Below are 22,066 nucleotides of genomic sequence, written 5' to 3' on the forward strand. Positions count from 1 at the left end.
ACAAGTGGAAAATAAATATTGCCAGGGCATCTTTGTGCCACAGTTAAATGCATGGAGACACAGTCATGGAATAAAAATACTGCTGACATTGAGCAGCAAAGAAGATAAATTTTGGGAAAGACTGAAAAGAAAATCATATTAAGTAAAAAAGGACTAGACACAACCATGACATTTTAACATAATAATCATTCTTTAGACATCTAAGAAAATCAGCATTCAGTGCTTCTGGCTGTACTATAGCTTATGCCTGCTTTCCTTAACAAAGGAGAAAAATAACCTACATTTTAAAACTGTCTGGAGGTAAGTAGAAAAATACACTGGCAATTCAGGTAGTCATCGACTTACAACTACAACTGAGCCCAAAGTTTCTGTTGCTAAACAAAACAGTTAATAAGTGAGTTTTGCCCCATTTTATGACCTTTCTTGACACTGTTGTTAAGTGAATCACTGCAGTTGTTAAGTGAGTAACACAATAGTTAAATGAATCTGGCTTTCCCATTGACTTTGCTTCTCAGAAGGTCACAGAAGTTGATCACATGATTCCCAAGACACTGCAATCGTCATAAATATGAGTCAGTTGCAACACATTCAAATTTTGATCATGTGACCAAGAGGATGCTGCGATGGTTGTAAATGTGAAAAACAGTCATAAATCACTTTTTTCATTGCTGTTTAACTTTGAATAGTCACTAAATAAACTGTTGTAAGTCAAGGAATAGCTTACTGTCAAACAGAATAACCACCAGCAAACACACAAATTTAAAATCCAGATCAGTTGGGAATCTCCAGCAGTCTTTTCTGTCAAGAAAGATTAGAAAAGGTGATGTCTACAGGAGCTTTAAGAAGCATCTTTACATTGATGCACTGATGCCTAAAATACTTCTATTTTGTGGATTTTGTGTGCATTTATTAATTAAAAGCTGCTGCCCTTTTTGAAGGAGAAAGAAAAAAATCTGTTTGCCAAAAATCGGAATTTTGACCACATGACTATAGAAATGCTACAATGGTCCTAAGTGTGAAAAAAGACCCCAAGTCACTTTTTTCAGTGGCACTGTAGCTTTGATCACTTCAGTCAGGAACATTCACAAAATGAACTGTTGTATGTTGAGGACTATATATCATAAGTACACCAGGTAGTTATTACCAAAGGCACCCCATCCCTTCCTTTCCCACCACAACTGCAATATGCAGAAGATATTTATCCTTTATACTCTCCAGCATTGTTTCTAAGCAGAGTATCTCCACTATTTGTATTTCCAATATTTGAGGGGCTCCTACAAAGACGAGGGAGTCAAACTATTTTCCAAAGCACCAAAAGGCAAGTCAAGAAACAATGACTGAAAATTAACCAAGGAGAGAAGCAATTTAGAATTAAGGAGGAATTTCCTAACGGTGAGAGCAACTGACCAATGGAACAGGTTGGCTTCAGAAGTTGTGGGTGCTCAACAACTGAATGAAAAACTGCTGGTGACCTTCTACCACTGCACCATAGAGAGTATCTTAACTTACTGCACCTCTGTATGGTTTGCCAATTGCACAGGGGCAAATAGGAAAGCACGCCAGAGGGTTAACGTCATTGCCCAAAGGATCATTGGTTGCCCTCTCCCCTCTTTGGAAAAGCTTTAGTGCTCCCGCTGCCTTAAGAAAGTTCAAAACATCCTTAAAGATCCGTCTCATCCTAGGAACCCTTTTTTTGAACTATTACCATGTGTCAGACAGTACAGGATAATAAAAACAAAGACAAATAGGCTAAAAAACAGCTTCTATCCCAGGGCAGTAGCTCTTTTGAATTCTGCTCTATAGTGCAGTGTTGGGTGGGGGGGGGGGGGGTTTCCAGTTCAGTGTGTGGAGGGTGAAGGGTTTGTGTTTATTTTCATGTTCATGATGGGTTTGATTTCGTTGTACAAGGTGCAATGATAATAAAGTAAACTAAACTAAACTGCATCACTGGAGGCTTTCAAGAAGACACTTGGACAACTATTTGTCTGAAATGGTGAAGGGTCTCCTGCTCGGGCAGGGGTTTGGACTAAAAAAACCTCTGAGGTCCCTTCCAACTCTATTATTCTATACTCAGAGTGGCACTCAAATTACACTTCTACTGTTTTTGCAAAGGAGACTATTAAAAGACATATTGGCTGGGACAGAAAAAAAATAAATAGGGAGAAAGAGAAGGAAAGAAAATATAGGAGCCCCTCCTCCTGACAAAAAGAAAACAACTTTGAGAGCATCCTGCACTGCAGGTGCTCGTTCTCAATCCTTCGCATAAAAGCGCTGACTTTGTTTTCACTTCTAAAAATAAAGGGTTGGTGACTTGAGAAGATCAAACAGGGACAGTCTTTCTTCTCGCTAACTCACAGCATTGAACAACTCGCGTCCCCCTACAGAGAAAGCGTGCCGGCAGAATCGGAGCAATTGACTTAAGCCCAAAATGAAAAGGCCCCCCATCTGGAAGGGGCGGTGTGTGTACAGCACTCATCTGGGGGCCTGTTTTTGCAGTAATAGGCCACTCTATGCAGAGACTGCTCTGCCTCGTGCCACATTTCACAACAATGGAAATTCGTGGCTCCCACCTCAACGACGCCTTTCAAAGTCACAGCCTGCCGGGATCCCAACTCGACAAGATCATAGACTAGAGATGGTGCACTAAGCTCCTCGAAGAGTACAATTAATTCTGAGTGAAAAGCTTTCCGTAATTCGCACAGAGATAAAAGCAGAACTATCCCCAGGAATATCAACCTGGATGTGGAGAAATGGTCTTTCTGTAGAGCAAAATCCAAACAGAAATGGTTATGGGGAAGGAAACAATATGGTGACCTACCTTGAGAAAACCTTGGCTGCATTCCAGCTATTTTACCAGCCTTATTAGGAAGCTAGATTGTTCGCTTAAGTACCCTCTAGTGTAAAAACTTTTATTTGGTATTAATTCTCGGTGGAGTCTCTGTTCCAAAATTCTGAAAGAAGCTGGGGTTCAGGTACTGGTGGGATGGGGGTGAGCAGAGAAAACTCAACCTGTGCCCCAACAGCTTCCTTCTTTAGGAAGAAGTTTTTGAAGCTATGAACACTGGAAGATGAAGAAGGGGGCTGCAAAAAGCTTCTTATGTGAGATGGGGGTGGGCGGAGGAGAGAGAGAGAGAGAGAGAGATGGAAAAGGATAGCAATCACATCATAAATGTATAATATCTGATAGCAGGGAGCATTTCCTAATGGAGAGGACTATTATTAGATGGTGGAATTGGCCACCCAAGAAAAACAGTGAGAACCCTGTTGCTAAAGAAATAGGACATCAAGGTCTACAGTACTTTGAGCTATAAGAAAATTAAACACTATAGAGGGGATTAGGATTTTTTTCTCTTTCTGATTTGCCTCCATCTCTCGGAATGCTTGGATCACAAGATAGCTAGGTTTGCACAACAGACCAAAATGAGGATGAGTACGTAATAGTGGAGTAGGTTGTGCACCTTCAATCATGCCTAATATTACTTTGTTGCTTGTGCACGGCATGCTGAAGTGAGCACAGCCACTGCATTGTTAGTGTGGGTTTGGCACGTTGTGTGAAGTGCTGGGCACAAAGAATTGGGATCTTTTGTAAAGTGGTAGCATAGAAGATTTATTCAAATTTATACACAAGAATCTAGTCAACTAACTAAATTGGTGCTAGATGAGAATCAATGGAATTCAAGGGAGGCTGAAATTGGATCTCTTGTGGCAATGCAAGGACTCTAAACTGATGATGCATTTAACTCTTCAACTCTGCCTGATCTTCTCCGACATGAAATCAGCCACTGGGAGAAATTGTCATTTAATAAACCCAAGCTTTTCTTCCATTGAAATTGGGATGCAACCTAAAGGAAATCCGCAAGATCCAGTGCTTGGCACATTTAATTCAAATAGCTGATCGCTAATCATATTGGTTACCCCAAAATGATAAGTCTGAGCATAATGTTTACATCTCTAGAAATGTTTTCTGTGCCTTTGCTAAGGAGAATTTTATGAAAGTTTTAATTGTTGCTTTACCTACCCAAAGGACGTGTAGTTACCTTGACTGATTCTATTCACTCATTTCATCAGATTCTTTGTAATTCCAGGTGCTCAAGGCCATAGATGAAAATCCAACAAACAAATTAAAAACAACAATCCAACTATAAAGCAAGATTAATTAGGCCACTGTGAGATACTTGCATAATAACAATCCTAGCTATTGTTTAAAAGGAGGTTTTTAGTTCTTTCAGTCAGAACTAAAATTCTTAGATGAGAAGCAAAAAGTCTTCAAGGAAAAAAACTAGGAAACTCCAGCTGCCTTTTGAAAAAGCACCTTTGGTTTTTTTAGTCAACTTGAGCTACGGTTCACCATGCCAGTTTCACAAAAGAACAAGGGAAGAGACCCAAAGGTGACATAGTCACATATGCAACTCTACAGACCACAATTGAGTTCATATATTGCTTTACCCACAATGATCTTATTTGCTTTTGGTTGAACCTATTGTAAGAACCTAGCTGTTATGATTCTCAACCCATTATGTGTTATGCAAACATGGCCAATGAAGATTTTTGTTTAACAAACGATGATTAAGCAAACCATAACTTAATATAAGACAGCCATATGTTTGAGAAATGTGTCTGATAGGCAGTCAAATGAGAAAATCTTTAATTAAAGATTTTAAAAGCTTGCCTACAGATTGCTGCATGCAGCCAAGAATTAGATGATGACAAACAAACAAACCCCTCATAAACTAAAGGGTCGAAGTTAGTTTTGTGGCTACTGGAGAATATTTACTTTCTTGTGTCCACCAAACTCACTTTGGGATTATGGTTTCATGATGAAAAATGGGTAACAGGTTTATATACAGGTAGTCCTTGACTTATGACCACGGCCCAAAATTTATGTGATAAATTTTTTTAAGTAAGTTTTGTCCCATTTTACGGCCTTAAGTGAAACACTGCAGTTGTTAAAATAGTAACACAGCTGTTAAGGGAATCTGACTTCCCTATTGACTTTGCTCGTCAGAGGGTCGCAAAACAAGGTCATCACATGACCTCAGGACACTGCAACTGTCATAAATATGAGTCAGTTGCTAAATGTCTGAATTGTGATCGATGGGGACCATGGGGGTGCTGTAATGGTTGTAAGTGTGAAAAATGGTCATTAGTCACTTTTTGCAGTGCTGTTGTAACTTCAATCGGTCACTAAATCAACTGTTGTAAGCCAAGGACTACCTGTACGCAAACTGAAGCAATCTTCAACAAAGGGCATTCAAGAACTGCTGCTGAGACTATAAAAATCAAGATAATCATTCTAAATCTCCTAGTCCTCTTAAAAGGCAACTTACCAAAGTTAAAGGTTTAGACTTCCTTTTTCCTACTAGTCCCAGGACCAATAGAACCCATGTTCGCAAATGCTATTTGAAAATGGAAAAAGAAAGAAAGAATTCCAGTTGGGATATAAAATTCAAAACAATTGTTAAAAGTATATTTAAACACACACACCTCTCTCTGTGTCTCTCTGTGTGTGTCTCTGTCTCTCTCGCTCTGTATCTTTATGTCTCTCTCTGTGTGCCTCTGTCTGTCTGTCTCGCTCTTTCTCTCTGCATCAACACTCAAACTTGTTTCAGAACTGACATTTTGACCTTTTCCTCCCTGAATACTCTGGCCACTGTATTTTGTGACTTCTGCTTCATGGCAAACCTTTTTAGATTGCAAATGTAGTGAGTTTCATTCATAACTTAGAGGGAAGACAAAAACTCAATCGGGACCTGCCAAGGCTATTAAATGTTTAAGCATCACCTTCCTATCAGTATGGTATTGTGCAAAATTAAAAGCTCAGGAAGGCAACTGAAGTAACTGTGTAAGAGAAAGGACAGCATGCTTAGTTCCTGATCCAAAAAGTAAGCTGGGTCTCACTCTCAGCCGTTACTTATTCAAGGGCAGCTCCAATGAGTGAACCAATGAGTGTCCAGTCAGCAAAAACAGCTCAGTGTCATGCCCTTGTTGGAGTCTGATTCTGAGGGGGAGATTGAGGAGCTGACAGGGAGTGGGAGTGTGGCTCCAGTGGCTGTGGAAGAAACTGGGGAAGGGCACAGTCCAGCTGGGCATTCAGAGGAAGACCCAGGGCCACCCCCTCTTCATCCTAGGGCACGCAAGGAGGAATGGAGAAGGGAGCAACGTGGCTTAAGAAAGAGAAAAGGGCCCTGATCCCTTTCATTAGTTGCAGCTGGGAGAACAGGATATAAGAAGGGCGTTTGCACACAGCACCTTGTTGGAAGCAAAGCGTGCATTATCTTTGTTGAGGCTTATCTGGGTTTTGGCTGCTTCGTTATCTTTTGGAAGTCAGCAATTTAATATCCTGTCCTGTCCTTCAGCGTGGCTTGTATTGGTTTTTTTATTTCTATTTCTAATTTATCTATACTTTGGGTTCGGACTGCATTTCTTCCCTTTGTAGACTGTTTTGGGGAGAGTTTGATCTCCAGCCGAGGATAACTGGACATTGGGGGCCAAGTTGGAGGTATTAAAGGGACTTTACCTATTTTTGTGACTTAATTGCTTTTGTGCCACGCCCTGGGTCATCACATTCAATCTTGCTTTCAAACTTTACTCACTGCAAATTGCCATCAACAAGAAAAGCCAAAAATAGTTGATATTGGCTTAGCCTGTGTGAGTCCAGCCACTGTGGTTTGTAAATGAATATTGACCAGACTCAACCAAACTGACTTTATTCAATAAGCCATGGTCAGATCATGTCTTAAAATAATGAGTGAACCCAGACCATATACAGATTATACAATCTAAGCTTCACTTTGTCTGCAAACTCATATTGGAAGACAACTACACAGCCAGTTGCTCATATATATAAGTAAGAGCTAGAATCAAAACAGCCCCATGATCCATAGATAGATGATTCCAATTCAATTCCCAAAATCTTTAGGAAGGGCTGGGAAGATTCTTCCCTGCCTGTTGAGTAAACAACAACAGAATGAAAAACTGCTGATGACTTTCTACCACTGCGCCATGGAGAGTATCTTAACTTACTGCACCTGTGTCTGGTTTGCCAATTTGTACAGGGGCAGATAGGACAGCACTCCAGAGGGTTAACGTCATTGCCCAGAAGATCATTGGTTGCCCTCTCCCCTCTTTGGAAGAGCCTTATAGCTCCCACTGCCTTAAGAAAGTTCAAAACATTCTCAAAGATCCATCTCATCCTGGGCATCCTTTTTTTGAACTATTACCATCTGGCAGACGGTACAGGATAATAAAAACAAGGACAAATAAGCTGAAAAACAGCTTCTATCCCAGAGCAGTAGCTCTTTTGAATTCTACTGTATAGTGCAATATTAATGCAATATCAGGGGTTTTCAATTCAATTGTATAGAATGTGAAGGATGTGTATTTGTGTTTATTTTCATAGTCATAAAGTACACTGAAGATAATATTTAGTTTCATTGTATGAGGCGCAATGACAATAAAGTAAACTATACGCTAATAATAGCTTATTGAAAGACACCCCCATCACCTGAATTCATACAATATATTAGATTAGATTATAAAACGCATTAGATTATAAAGCAGTTAGAACAATCAGTGGGATGATTGCCTCCAGAAATTGTTGGTGCTCCAACACTGGAGGGAGCACCAACAATGTTAAAACCACAGGTTTTAAAGAAGAGATTGGATATTACAACCATTTGTCTGAAATTGTATAGGGTTTCCTGCTTGAACAGGGGTTGGACTAGAAGACCTCCAAGGTGCCTGTTTTTCTGTTATTCAAAACAATATCAAAACAATTGGATTTTCACAACACATTAAGCTGATCCACAGTGAAATAAACTGCAGTGGGATATGGGCCCATATAAAGCCAGAATCCAAACACTGCTGAGTTATTAGCAGTAGTGATTAGTAATAAAGATAATATTGATGGTTTGCCATTCTTGCAGAGATTCTTTCCCTTTCTTATGCACTACCACAATAAGAAACTAATCTGAACCTACAAACATGAAAATAAATTATTGTTGGAAGATGCAAAGGTCCAATAATGTTATCTGTGTTCAACAATCACAGGCAATGAAAACATAAAAGTGCATTTTTGGAATAAAATTTAAATATCAAGTTAAATCAATTAATATTCACTCCGGGTCACTGATCATTAGTTCCTGGTCGCTCAAGAGAGATAGAAGAAGAGATGGAAATTCCTGCCAATGTTGCGTAATTAGTTTGGACTAAGAGCATCTTATTTAAATCTAAATTATTTTTCCTCTCCTTCTGTACTCTTCTAAACTATACCCTTGCCACACAAATCTCTCGCTCTTTGCAAACAGGTTTTAAAAATGCATATAAAATTCTCTTTTTTAAAAATGGCCCTAAATGGCACTAAAACAATGTCTTTCAAAAACAGTTCACAAACAAAAATTTGTGAACAAGGAAAGCAGCTCAGCTGACAAAATGTTCCAGGTTTTTTTTTTAATGCTGCTAAATTAATCACTGTGGTTAGGGAGTTGGAGCTGCTGTTAGCTAGAAAGAAACCAACATACAAAATGTACTAGATGAAAATTACCAGATTTTTTCTGCACGAATGAAGTCACACTGGTAAGAAAATGTATGAGGAGAATAACTGTCCATTGTGAACATTTGGTATGCTTTTCTGTCCAGAGAAGAAATTGGACTAAAACAGTTTATATCAATGCTTCTCAACCTTAACAACTTGAAGATGTTGTGGACCTCAACTCCCAGAATCTATAAGTAGTCCTCGACTTATGAGCACAACTGAGCCCCAGATTTATGTTGCTAAGCGAAACATTTCTCAAGTGAGCTTTGCTCCATTTTACAACCTTTCTTGCCACAGTTGTGAAGTGAATCACTGCAGTTGTTAAGTTAGTAACATCGTTGTTAAGAGATTCTGGCCTCCCCATTGACTTTGCTGGCCAGAAAGTCACAAAAGCTGCTCATGTGACCCCAGGACATCCATCATAAATATGAGTCAGTCGCCAAGGGTCTGGATTTTGTTCACATAACCGCAGGAATGCTACAATGATCATGTTAAAAATTGTCATAAGTCACTTTGTTCACTGGTGTGGTAACTTTGAATGGTCTCTAAGTGAACTGTTGTAAGTCAAGGACTACCTATACTGGCTTGGAGATCCTGGGGGTTGAAGTCCACCTATCTTCAAGTTGCTATGGTTGAGAATCACTTATGATCCTATTTGACAAGAAGAGGAACTATTATGGTTGCTTGCAGAGTCAGCCAGATGTTTAGACTGGACTTGTCATTTCTCTCCACCTATCGAGTCTTCCCCAAGGATCTAGGGCAGAGAGATGGTGTTGTTTGATGAGGCTAAAGGTATTGTTGCAGGATCCGCCTTTACTTGCTTGAATAAAACTTTCTTTTGCAATTGACTGATGGCAAATTGGGAATACTCAAGTGAAGCTCCAGACATTTTGGAATTGCATCCAAGGTTCTCCGAACTACTCAAAATTTCCACTACTGGTTCTCTAGAACTGGTTAGAACCTGCTGAAGACCCACTTCTGCAGGACTTGCATGTTTTGTGATTTTCTGCAGTCATATTCTGTTCTGTTGTCTCTAGGTTTTCAAGTATCCAGCACCCAGAATTTTAACCAAACATATTTTTTTGACTCAATTGTGGCCGTAAACAGAGGACTACCTATATATACACATATGAACATTCCACTAGGAGATGCAAAGCGATTTCACAGAGTTTTATTTGTCACATGCATTAAGAAGTGACATCTCTCATTTTCACAAACTGAGGTGCTTGAATTTCCTCCCCACCTTTTCTCTCCTCCAGATTTACTGCTTAGGAGCATTAAAATGTCTGAAACAGTTTACATCCACTGTCACAGTGGGAATTTGCTGAGGGATAAAGAAGCTTGTAATTGCAATTCTAAAACTACCCCTATATGCTTATAGTAGCATTTTTTTTTTTAAGAAAACATCTTAAGGGCTTTACTAAGCTATAAAGTGCCTGCGAACAAACTTAAAAATAATATATCTTTAAAAGGATGGGGAGAGAGATTAATCTCCTGGTAAGTTATAGAGAGAGGATTACCTACTACTGATAGTTATAATGCAAAATTCTCATATCTAATACCAGGAAAATGAAATATAAATTTAGAAGGGACTAAGAGAATATTTCCCAAATAAAGAGAGAATGAGCTGCGGTTTGTTGAGTGGTTTTGTCCACAAACTTAAAAGCTTCTTCAGTATTACAATTGACTGTGAGAAGCATTTCACTTAACTTTTGTTGGGCATGCCAAAGCTTCGCTCATTCTAAATCTTGTCACACATTATAGGAAATAATAGCTATGGTAAATGATCGGTAGATTTGGTAGATCTATCATAGATTTGCAAATTATTGTTGCAAAAATTCAAACAACCACAATAACTACATGGAAGCAAAAATACATAGTCGTCTTATGGCTAGAACAGACTCCTCAAAAGGGACTTACGAACCAATTTCAAAATTTTGATAGGCATGCAATTTTAATAGGTACCCCTGCATGATCACATGATCATATTTTGGATGCTTGGGAACCAGGTCACTTTCAGAGCCACTTGCAACCTCCCACACTCACATGACCAAGAGTTTTGATATTTTTGGCCAGTTTCGGGTTTTTATTCCAATTTCTGGCAAAAAACACCCATTGGGTAAAATTGACTCGTTTAAATGACTGTAGCATTCACTTAACAATTGGCACAGAAGGAGTCATAAAATTGGGCCCAGTCATATGGTAACCTGCTTAACAACTGCAAGGTATAATGACTTACTAGCTCGATACCCGTGCTTCAGTATGAAACTATGTGGTTGAGCTTAAGTTTTTGGGGAGGAAAATAAGGAGGAGGAAATCTGCCTCTGCCTACCAGCATCCATTGGTATTCATCTGGCTAGTTTGGAAATGAAACAGTATTTGCTATGTCAGCAAGAAGGAGACAGCAAGGAGCCTGGGCGTGGCTTAGCTCAATTATTCTGTACTAAAGCTGCTTGGTGCTGTGAAACTGAAACTGAAACTCCTCTGCTTGTCTTTTGCATTTGGAACAGATTTCTTTCCAGGTGGAACTCCTTGGCATCAGAGCATGATAATAATACTAATAATACTAATACTAATAATAATATGGGAAATAGTAATGCTCTGATGGCCATTTTGAAAAATCCTTTCTTAGTGAGCACCTAGAAGCCAAGGGGAACATATGGGCCAAATTTCAAGTATGTAGGCTTTATGGTTCTGGAGATTTTGTGATGATGCGTGAGTGGTATTTTGCTTTTATATATATAGATAATTCCATGCTTAATTGTGGTAGTAAGTCAAGGTCTACCTTTAAAAGAAGGGCTAGAAAACTCACTCTTTGCCATTACTTAGAGGCAGTGGTGGGATTCAATTTTTTTTTTACTACCAGTTCTGTGGGCGTGGCTTGGTGGGCGTGGCAGGGGAAGGATAGTGCAAAATCTTTAGTCAGAGGTGGTATTTGCTGGTTCTCCAAACTACTCAAAATTTCTGCTACCGGTTCTCCAGAACTGGTCCAAACCTGCTGAATACCACCTCTGCTTAAAGAACATTCAGATGTTCGCAGAAAAGAGTGGAATGAATCCTAAAGGTGCTCTTTCAAAAGGCAAGCAGACTTTGTTTTTCCTTGAAGATGCTTCACTTATCATCCAAGAAGGTTCTGAAATTCTGAAGAAAAGTGAAGCATCTTCAAGGAAGAAAGTCCACTTGTCTTTTGAAAAAGCGCCTTTGGGACAACCGTGACCTGGATGACAGAAAATCTCCATAAAGAGGGGAGGGCAGGCAACTTTAGGCTGTGTTGAGGGAGAAAGATTGCTTGCAAGTCACGCAGTGAACTTCCATGTTGGGGATGGACATGATCCCGGGTTTCCCTTCTTCTCCTACCACACCACAATATTGAGCATACCAGTTGATTGAATCTAGACCAGCAGTAGGTGCATGTTCAAATAAGTGACACCTCTAGTTAAAAAAGAAGCAAGGGCAGAGAATTAGAAATCTGCCACCACCTTGAAGATTTTTTTAATATTACTTCTCCCTGCCATTGCATGCAACTTTTGATAAAAGTCAAAATTTCAGTTGCATCTATCTTTCCCAACTTGGCCAATTTCCCATCACAGCAGGTAAGCAATAAAAAGATTTGAGCTCAAAATCATGTTCAAATCTTTAATTCTGAATGTTGTAAGAGTCTCTTCCATTAATAAGCTTCAGGATGAAAATAATTATGAGTTAAACTGCTGCAATTTTAAACACGACCCAAGAGGTTCTTCAAACATGATTTGGTAAAGCATTTTTAAACTGTGAAACAAACTCCCTTATTTTAACTATTTATGCATTTGTTCCTAAAATTTATTAGCTACCCATCTTACTGTGTGGTAACTCTGAGTAGCTTACAATATTAAGATATTATATTAACAATACATCTAAAAATAATCCATGACATTTTGATTCATTAATATTGTATAGACAAGGTGGGGAAGCAACAGATTGTATGATGGCTTGTTTTTTCAAAGTGGATTTAATTTCTTTTCTTCTCCTTCCTTTCTTTTGGCAGGACAAAGCATTGTGACTGGGAAAAATGTGAACAGAGGTCACTCTTGCTGGGCAAAAATAGATTTTTGTTAGTTTTGTTTTTAAAGGCTTTGTAACACCTTATTAAAATTGAAAACTATACACATAAAATTACTAGAGGTACTTGTGTACTGTAATCCACTGAAGTTGTATTTCATTACAGCAGCTCTGGAGGAGGAAGGAGGGGAAGAAGAAGAAGAAGGAGGAGAAGGAGAAGAAGGAGATGAGGAAGGAGAAGGAGAGGAAGAAGAAGAAGACAATTTCAGCCAACATATTTACTCTGAGTTTCTGCACTACCAGAAAAGCCATATCCATCATCTACTTTCAGATGTTTGTGTGCAGTTTACTTGAGAGCTGATAATAAATTGTAGGAAAACACACCTCTCAACAGACTGTTGTTATGGTAGGTTTGAAGGAGATCTGGCAAGTCCCTTTACAAATCACTTCCTCCCCTCCTCCCATGTTTTAATAAACCTGATGGTCATAAAAAGAGTATTCTTTAAAGACCAATCTTCTTAGCAAGAGATCATCTCCTGCAGTTCAGGAGCTCAGAATCAGCTTCCTTGTCCAAGGATGACAATATTACAATCACAATAGTTTTAGACTCACAATAGATGGTCATACCCTAACTACAAGTGCCTTCAAACCTTCCCTACTTCTACCTTGAGACATGGCCTTCAAGGAGGATAGTAGAGCCAAGAGCAAGCCAAGGCATAGAAGAAAAATAACATTTGATTTCATTCAAATTATACAGTATTATTTAAATACAATTCATATATATTTTTACTCATACATCTAATGTCTAACACACACAAAAAAGCCACCATTCTGTGTCATATGTGATTGTGAAGTCTTCTGGTGCGGTGTTTCTCAACATTAGCAAGATGTGCAGACTTAAATTTCCATAGGTCTGGAAAGGACCTTGAAGATCTTCTAGTCTAACCCCCTTATATCATCACAGGCAAATGGTTGTCCAATCCTTTCTTGAAAACCTCTAGTGATGGTGCACTCACAACTCCAGGAAGCAAGCTGTTCCATTGGTTAATTGTTCTCACTATCAAGAAGTTCCTTTTTAGTTCAACTCCCAGAATCTGTTGGCTGGGAAATTCTCGGAGGTAAAGTCTGCACATCTTAAAGTTGCCAAGTTTGAAAAATACTTTTCTAGTGGATATAGATTTGTATCTTTCTGTCTGTTTTCCGATTCTTCTGCAATAAAAAAAAGGACTATTCCCTTTCCATTGCCACACCAGGACCTTTTGTGCCCTTTGTGTGTTATCACTATGCTGTTTTCATGGATGAGTCTGGGGAATGCAGTGCAGCATAAGAATATTGGATTTTGTAGCAGCTGTGCAAACAGAAGAAAATAAGCACTGGCGATATAATAGGGATTTAAAGCAAGGATTCCATTCCAAGTCAGTTTGCTTCAGTATGGTTTGGGGCCACACTGCCTGCTGGCCATCGGTTGCCTTTTCTTTTCTTTTTAGAGTCCTGCTGCATGAAGTTCATAGCCTGAGTTTAGCAACTGCTTGTCCATTACTCAGATTTTGAAAGACAGTAGAATCTCAGGGTCAGGCCCTATAGCAGTATCCATATTTATGCTTTCCTCATGATGGTCTTAAATTAGTGGGCTCTGCTTGTGACATTCTAAGCACAAATGTACCACTTTTGGGGAATGTCAGAAAAGTGAAGTTTCAGGGCTGTCTGAATATGATGTCCTGAGATAACTTACCTTCCGGGATGGTTGTTTAAGCCATCTTGGCAACTTTAAGACTTGTGGACTTCAGCATAGCTGGCTGGAGAATTCTGGGAGTTCAACTCCACAAGTCTTAAAGTTGCCAAGTTTGGAAACCTCTGTTTTAAGCCAAGCATAACCAATAGTTAGGGTTCCGAAATCCAAGATCTACAGCCAAGTACAAAATAAAGCATACCGTGAAATACATCCTAGAAGAAACTACCACTCAGATTTAGCCAACTTATCCTTGGCTTCTCCAGACAGCTTTTAACTCTTCAAAGACAAGCATGAGCCACATAATCATATGAATTTTTAGTAGACTCCATGTGGGGACATAGATAATCTCACAGACTCAAACTAACACAAAAACTTCCCTGACAAAGAACTCCTTTAACATCACCCCACAGATTATTTATAGGGTCCAAATTAGTTTATGAATTCCAGATTGAAAAACAGCACTTTAAAAAAATCAGAGATCACAAATGACCATTCAAGTTACCAGATTCTAGACCAGATTTGGGGATTGTTTTAGAAAAGTGGCTTTTCATTTACCCAAGGGTAAATGAGATTCTTTTATTTCGCTAATATATCTGACTGTAATTGTAGAACACAGCATATTTTGAACTAATATATATAACTTAAATCTTTGAAGAGATTATCTGGCAGAGACAATTGCCTGAGACATCCTACAGACAATTTATAGTTCATCATCCAATTAAGATATTATCCTTGGAAATCATACTCATATTTGACAATCCATAGAAATGCAACACATAACTGAGAAAGGCCTCCAAATGGCTTCTATATTGACCCTCTCCTTTTGAACTCAATAGGCAGATTATTGAATAACTCCAGGAATTTATTCAATGTATTCAATTCATAAACTTATATCATGCACAGGTCATAAACATGAGAGATTCTCTGGATTAGCTCAATGAAAATGAGACACAACATTTTTACAACAGTCACATTCAGACCCAACTGATAGGTCTGGATAAAAACAGATGATCAAAAATAAAAGCTCAATTATACATATAAAAGCAGTTGGTCGTGCTTTTCACTTCTTGAAGATCAACTCCATCCAACAGCTTTCTCAACATCCCCCTTCCTCTCAACCCTTTACTCTTCTCTCATATTTATTTTACAATGTGAGAGTCATTCATTCTCCTATGACTAAACCACCTAGATGTATTTTTTGCATACAGGACTCTGATTTTGTTTACAGTCTGCATCAATTCAGCTCTCATTCATTCTCAACTCTCTCTTCTTGTTTGATGACAAACAGTTGTCTGGTGCAAAGAATCTGGACTACTCGTAAAGTTGAAGCATGAAGAATTATTCAAGTCTACACTGAATAATCTGGTCAACTACAGTTCAACACAAAATTGACACTAGATAAGGAAGATGCACCACTTGTGGGAATGCAAGCACTCTAAACTGATGATGTGCTGCAATTCTGCTTGATCTTCCACACAGTTCTCATCCTTATGCAACTTATTTTTAAGTTTGTCCTGACGTACCAAACTCTATCACATAATTGTTAGAATCATTTTTGCTTCATTTTGAATTCCTCACAACAAACTACCTGAGCTGCTATTTTATACCAACATGTGTGTCAAGCATAGGGGAAATGAAGAGATTCAGGCAGTTCGAACAAGTATAAAGATTTATTACAAGCTTAAGCTCTCTACAAGAATCTGACCAACTAACAGTCAAGGGAAATGAGCAGGAGATAAGAAAGACATTCAAGGTGGGCTGGACTTAGATCTCTTGAGGGTGAACAGGAACTTATGACTTATGATGCTGCCCTATATCCGTGATGGCAAACCTATGGCACATGTGCCAGAAGTGGTACGCAGAGCCATCTCTCCGGGCACTCCAGCCATCACCTGTTGGTCTTCTGGGTTCCAGCTGGTCTTAGTGCACACAAGAGCACTGGAAACTGGAACAGCAGCTCCCCGGTGTGCATGCACGCACCAAGGAGCTGAGATTCCAGTTGCTGGTGTACGCATGCAGGCCAACCAGCTGGTCTTTGTGCATGCATGGGTGCCAGAAACCAGAAGACTAGGTGTATGGCGTGCATGCACATGCCGGAAACTGGAAGCTCAGCTTCCCAGTGTGCACATGTGCACCGGGGAGCTGTTCTTCCGGTTTCTGGTGCTCCTCCACACGCGTGTGTGTGCTCCCATTTCAGCACTTGGTGCCGAAAAGGTTTGCCAACACTGCCCTATATTATGTACGCCTTTGAATTTCTCCCATCTTTAGTTAATACTTAACCAAAGTATGCAACTTCATCTCAGTTTTCACCATTTATATTTAACTGGGAATTGTTCGCTCTATTTTCCTTGTTGGATGCAACTATATTGGATACATTAATTTTCAAACCCACATTCCTCATTGTGTCATACAATCTAATGCTTACTGCAAATTGCTCGAGTCCTTGGCCACTAATGGGGCATAGTTGTCTTCTAAGAGGACAAATACATTCACACCCCCATCAACACACCTGCAGTCGGATATCAATAAAATAATCATAAAACGGATCTGAAAAGGTGCCAAGCCACCCTTTTTTCTTGGAGGACGAGCCATAGAACGTTACGTGAGCCAAACATGGGAAATCAGGTGCCAGAATGAGTTTAAAATTTTTCCTGCTCATAGGAAAATTTGCCCACAAATTCTGCAGAATTTTATGGCTGCAGAGTGATACTTTTTTATTTTATTTTATTTTCCTTTTGAAGTTGCAAATGCATTTCAGTTCAGCTTCCTATTAATTGGCTTACCTGCTGAATAAAAACAAGATTCAGGAAGACTGCAAAGATTCAATATGCAGTTAACCTAAACTGCAAAATACTCAGCAAGCAACAACAAAGAATAAAGTAGTCAGATTATTATCTCCAGATCTAGAGGCACATGGAGACAGGGGCCGTAACTATTTTGACCCAAAGTCTTTTAATAAATAAAGTTATTCTCCATGGTGATAATTTGTTATGTGATATTTTCAAGAGAAGATTCTATTGTTTAAGACCAGCAGATGTACACAAATGAATAAATAAAACTGCTAGTTTAGGGGATTGGCAAGTTCCTCTTAAGGAACCATCTTCTAATTATAAGTTAAATGGGGAGAGGGGAGAAGGAGGGAAGCACGATTGCATCCATCTCTTCCTGAATTCAATAGGAAGTGTGGCTAACTCCAAAGGGTAGAAGATGCCAAAAAGCCTTACAGGCCATCAGCTCAGGAGAGACAGCTGCTGATGGGGAACATACTTCAGCTTGCATGAACAAATTCAGATATAAAAACAGGTCTTAAGTTTGCAGCTGCTTTCCTGCAGCTGCCAAGTTGTTGTATCAATTCCAATATTTACCTTCAAAGCCTGGTGATAATTTTAGATCACAAATATATCAGGGTAAAATTAAGAGAATTCCAAATGCCTTCCCTTCCTTCCCTTGGGAAAGAAGCACAGCTTCAATCTGCTCCCTAAAACCAGCTGGATCTACAGATGTGTAAGTCATAGTTAAACTATGGCATGTTGAACAAATCTTAATTGTCTGGACTTATATGATACACCCAGTCATAAAGTTATATAAAGTTTAATTTCAAAAAAAAACTAATGTGAAGCAAAAAATAGAATACCTTTGGGATTCAGTCAATGGGTAAATTAAAGGCAATGCCCATCAAGGGGATAGTGGAGAAATTAGGAGGTGTGCTGGCACACTATTCATTCATTCATTCATTCATTCTTTGTTTTCCAAGTCCAAAACAACTTACATTAAAAGGGAAATATATTTAAAATTAGTATAATAATTAAATTATTATACAACTTCTCCCTATGTCTGAAAAGTTTTCAATCAGTGGGTATTACCTGCTCTAACATATGCCGGTGAAACATGGACACTAACCTCACAATCAGTACAAAAGCTACGAGTGGCACGAAGAGCCATGGAAAGATACATGCATGGTATCACAAGACAAGATAGAAGGACCCGCACATGGATTAGAGAATCAATAAATGAATGTCTGTAAGTCAAGGACTACCTACAAGGCTGCTGCTATCGTAGTATGTCTGCCATCTTTTTTCTTCCCCAGCGTAAATAATGCCCTCTCTTTAGAAAGACACATGGAGATGTGCTTGTAATTAATTTGTACTAGAACTCCTTCTCGCACGGGTGGAGTGACATGGACACCACAACAGCCAGAACTGACAGTCAAAATTGGAACTGTTCCAATCAAGAAAGGACTGCATAGGAAATAACAGGTTTGGTACTGCAGAAGCACAAAGATTGTGGTCTTCTAGGGCTCATGGTCAAAGAAAAGGCCATGCTGAACATGGATTCAGGCAGTCCCATTGCCCAATTATATCAAGGAAAGGTGTTCTTTTTAATACCATTAACCAGTGGAGTCCATTACAGTGGAAATAAGGGATAGAATTAATCTCTAGCACCTTGTGTGTGCCTGGCATGTGACAATTCTTCCATTGATTCACAATGAAGGTTGCCATCTGCTGGATCATAATAGCTATTTCCAGGCTACTGAGGACAATAATAAAATGTGGAGTTTGCTTTTTTCCCTTCTTGTCACTTGCATCACATACTTTCTTTCACCAGTGGAAAAAGGGATCACTTATCTTTGCAAAATTAGGCTGTCCTTTCAAGGGACCTCAAGGAACAGTCTGTAGAATTTCCCGTGGTCCACTTTACTGTGACCAGGAAACTGTCATTAATTCTGTTTATGGAGGTCATGTTTGTCCCAAAGGTGCTTTTCCAAAAGGCAACTGGATTTTCTTGGGTTTTGTTTTTCTAAAATGTTTTGCTTCTCATCCAAGAAAAAGCTAAACTGAAGAAACATCTTGGATGAGAAGCAAAACCAAGAAAGTCCAACTGTCTTTTGGAAAAGCACCCTTGGGACTGTCACTAATCCTCTGAACCCTCTTTGTTTCATAATCTATTCATTCTGCCTGCCAAATTCCTTGGCTGCTTGAGGAATCCAATCCAAATTATATTATCAACTGGGATGATAATTAACAGGATCAGAATTACACAGAGGAGGAACATAACCTACATCTCAGCAGCTCTCTGGAAGATCCCTCTTCTGAAGCTGCTACTTACAAGGAACAAAAACTTCACCATCCTTGTACGTACAGTAACATGTTCATGGTCTTCCCATTCAGCAGATGCAATTTGCATGTTTCAAAAACCCAGAAAGAAATATTTAAATATTCAAATTACTGAACCATCAGATTGAGATTTGCATCTGGAGTGATAAAATGGAGCAATTCTCTTTGCTTGCCAAATGGATAAGTTAGCAAACAGCATCAACAGAGCCATCTTCTGGATCTCTTTGCTTCCTTGCTTGCTTGGAAGCTCAGGCTAAGGATTAAAGAGGTGGCATTTTTCTGCACGCAAAATTTCCCTTTTCTCTGGGATTGAAATAAGACCATCTTCAAGATCCACATCAAACTTTCTGTTCTACAAGCGACAACAGAAGACAGCTGCCCTCTCTCACACATGAAAATCCCAGAGCTGAAGCTCTTTGCAAAACAGAACACATTTTGGGTCTCAGTCTTCATGCGACATCTGCCCTGCAACATGCCTTCTGTCCTACAACATGGCTTCATAGCTGTAGCTATCGGAAACTTCTGTAACAGCAGATGGACAAATCCGTGCACATAAAGCATCGGCATATATATACATGGTCACCCAGCCATAACACTTCACATTAAATATTTCATTTGGCAAGATGTCCTCTTCTTAGAGGCTAATCCAGTCATTTAATCTAGAGACAGTGAATATTCAGTTTGGCTTTAGCATTTATGGAGGAAGAAGGAATGCATTTATTGGAAAAAGAAGTCTATAGGCAGAAGTAGCATCTAGGAGGAATGGAAGGGAATCTAGGAGGAAGTATATTAGTCTAGCGAGAAGAAGGACTAGGGATGATATGATAGCAGGGTTCCAATATTTGAGGGGCTGCCACAAAAAAGAGAGACTCAACCTATTCTCTAAAGCACCTCAAGACAGAACAAGAACAACGGGTGGAAATTAATCAAGGAGAAAAGCAACCTAGAACTACGGAGAAATTTCCTGACAACGAGAACCATTAACCAGTGGGATGGTTTGCCTTCAGAAGTTATGGGTGCTTCATCACTGTTCATTTTAAGAAGAGACTGGGCAACCACTTGTCAGGCATGGTATAAGGTGTCCTGTTTGAGCAGGGGGCTGGACCAAGGTCCCTTACAATTCTGTTATTCTGAATTCATGAAGATACAGACACAAAAATATCTAATTTCCCTCTTCTTTCACAATCCTTCTACTTTCTAAATCCTTCTACTTGTAGTGACAGATCATGGCCAGATTTTATTTCTAGTTATGTCATCATATTTATAACATACCGCAATGATGCAAACATATTGCAACATACATCATAATATCACAATTCAAGCCTTGTAGTTGCTTCCACCCTTTAACTGAAATACTTAAGTTGTGTGATTTGTAATATGATGCAAATTTTGTGGTTTCCAGCCCTTTTCCTTCTCTTAGAGGTGTCATTAAGTTTGTCGTTATTCAGACCATACAGTAACAAAAATGTAATATCTCACTTACTAATTACACTACAGCAAATCTAATAAAAGATAATAAACACAATATTAAAGTAATATACCCACTCTCTCTCTAATGAAACACCAGCATTTCTCGACCTTAGCTATTTTAAGATATGCGGACTTCAACTCCCAGAATTCCTCAGGTTATTTCCCCACTATTTATAAACTATAATAGCTGGCCTCACCGTTGTAAGTATTACTGTAGGTCATAATGTCTGGTTTGGATTTGGCTTAACATAGAAATCTGAAGCTTGAAAAAATTATATCCCTTTGTGGATTTCTTGTCTACAAGCTGCTACTATGAATTCACACTGTTTTGTTCTCAATGGCAGTGGGATGAGCCCAGTGGTACTGGAACTGAGGAATATTTTCAACAAAAAATATTAAAATATGTATTAAGAATTGCTTGTGTATTCATTGTTCATTCTCTTTTATTCTCTAAGAAGAACAGAAGTGATCAAGAAAGTCAATCCTACAAAAATCAATTTTTAATATGTCACAATTCCTATTCCCAAATCTATCTATCATCTCTTTTTTTCCTTCCTTCCTTCCTTCCTTCCTTCCTTCCTTCCTTCCTTCCTTCCTTCCTTCCTTCCTTCCTTCCTTCCTTCCTTCCTTCCTTTCCCTTCCATTCCCTTCCATTCCCTCTGTTTCCTTCCCTTTCCAGAATGTTGGAATACTGCAGTATGTTGCAATGCTGAATGGTCCCAACTAATTGTAGTTTACTCTGCATACAATGATAGATATTCCCAGGCATGAGAGTCAGACTGTTAGTTAGAAATTATAATGTTCTCATTGATCTGGACTGCTTTTGTCCTTAACTAATGTTTATTTTATATTGTATAATTGTATTGACTTTAAGTGTTGTAAGCCACCCAGAATGACTATTATGAAATGGCCAGCTATATAAATCAACAAATAAATATCCGAAAACATGGTTTAGCAATACCATATGACGCTTAATATCCCTGGTGATGCAGTGGTTAGAATGCAGTATTGCAGACTTACACTGCCCATAGCCTGAGTTCAATCCAGATGGGGCTCAAGGTTGACTCAGCCTTCCATCCTTCTGAGGTTGGTAAAATGAGGATCCAGATTGTTGGGGGCAATAGGCTGACTTTGTAAAACCCCCAGAAAGTTCTGTAAAGCACTGTGGGTGGTATATAA

The 22,066-nt window shown here is 39.0% G+C and overlaps 1 protein-coding gene across 6 annotated transcripts in view; it reads right to left on the minus strand.

The window, feature by feature from the left end:
• Positions 1-22,066, minus strand: part of PKNOX2 (PBX/knotted 1 homeobox 2) — a 271,522-nt gene that overhangs the window by 238,552 nt on the left and 10,904 nt on the right. For 2 of the 6 annotated variants that reach the window (XM_087938997.1, XM_087938995.1), the window contains exon 2: positions 5,328-5,396. The exons of the other annotated variants lie outside the window; for them this stretch is intronic. The gene's annotated coding sequence lies outside the window, so the exon portion shown is untranslated. The remainder of the gene's footprint in view (positions 1-5,327; positions 5,397-22,066) is intronic. 6 annotated transcript variants of the gene reach the window in all.

The sequence above is a fragment of the Pseudonaja textilis genome, chromosome 9, assembly GCF_049901715.1.
Source record: "Pseudonaja textilis isolate UNSWEBS1 chromosome 9, rPseTex1.2, whole genome shotgun sequence".
In the NCBI taxonomy this organism is placed as follows: Eukaryota; Metazoa; Chordata; class Lepidosauria; order Squamata; family Elapidae; genus Pseudonaja; species Pseudonaja textilis.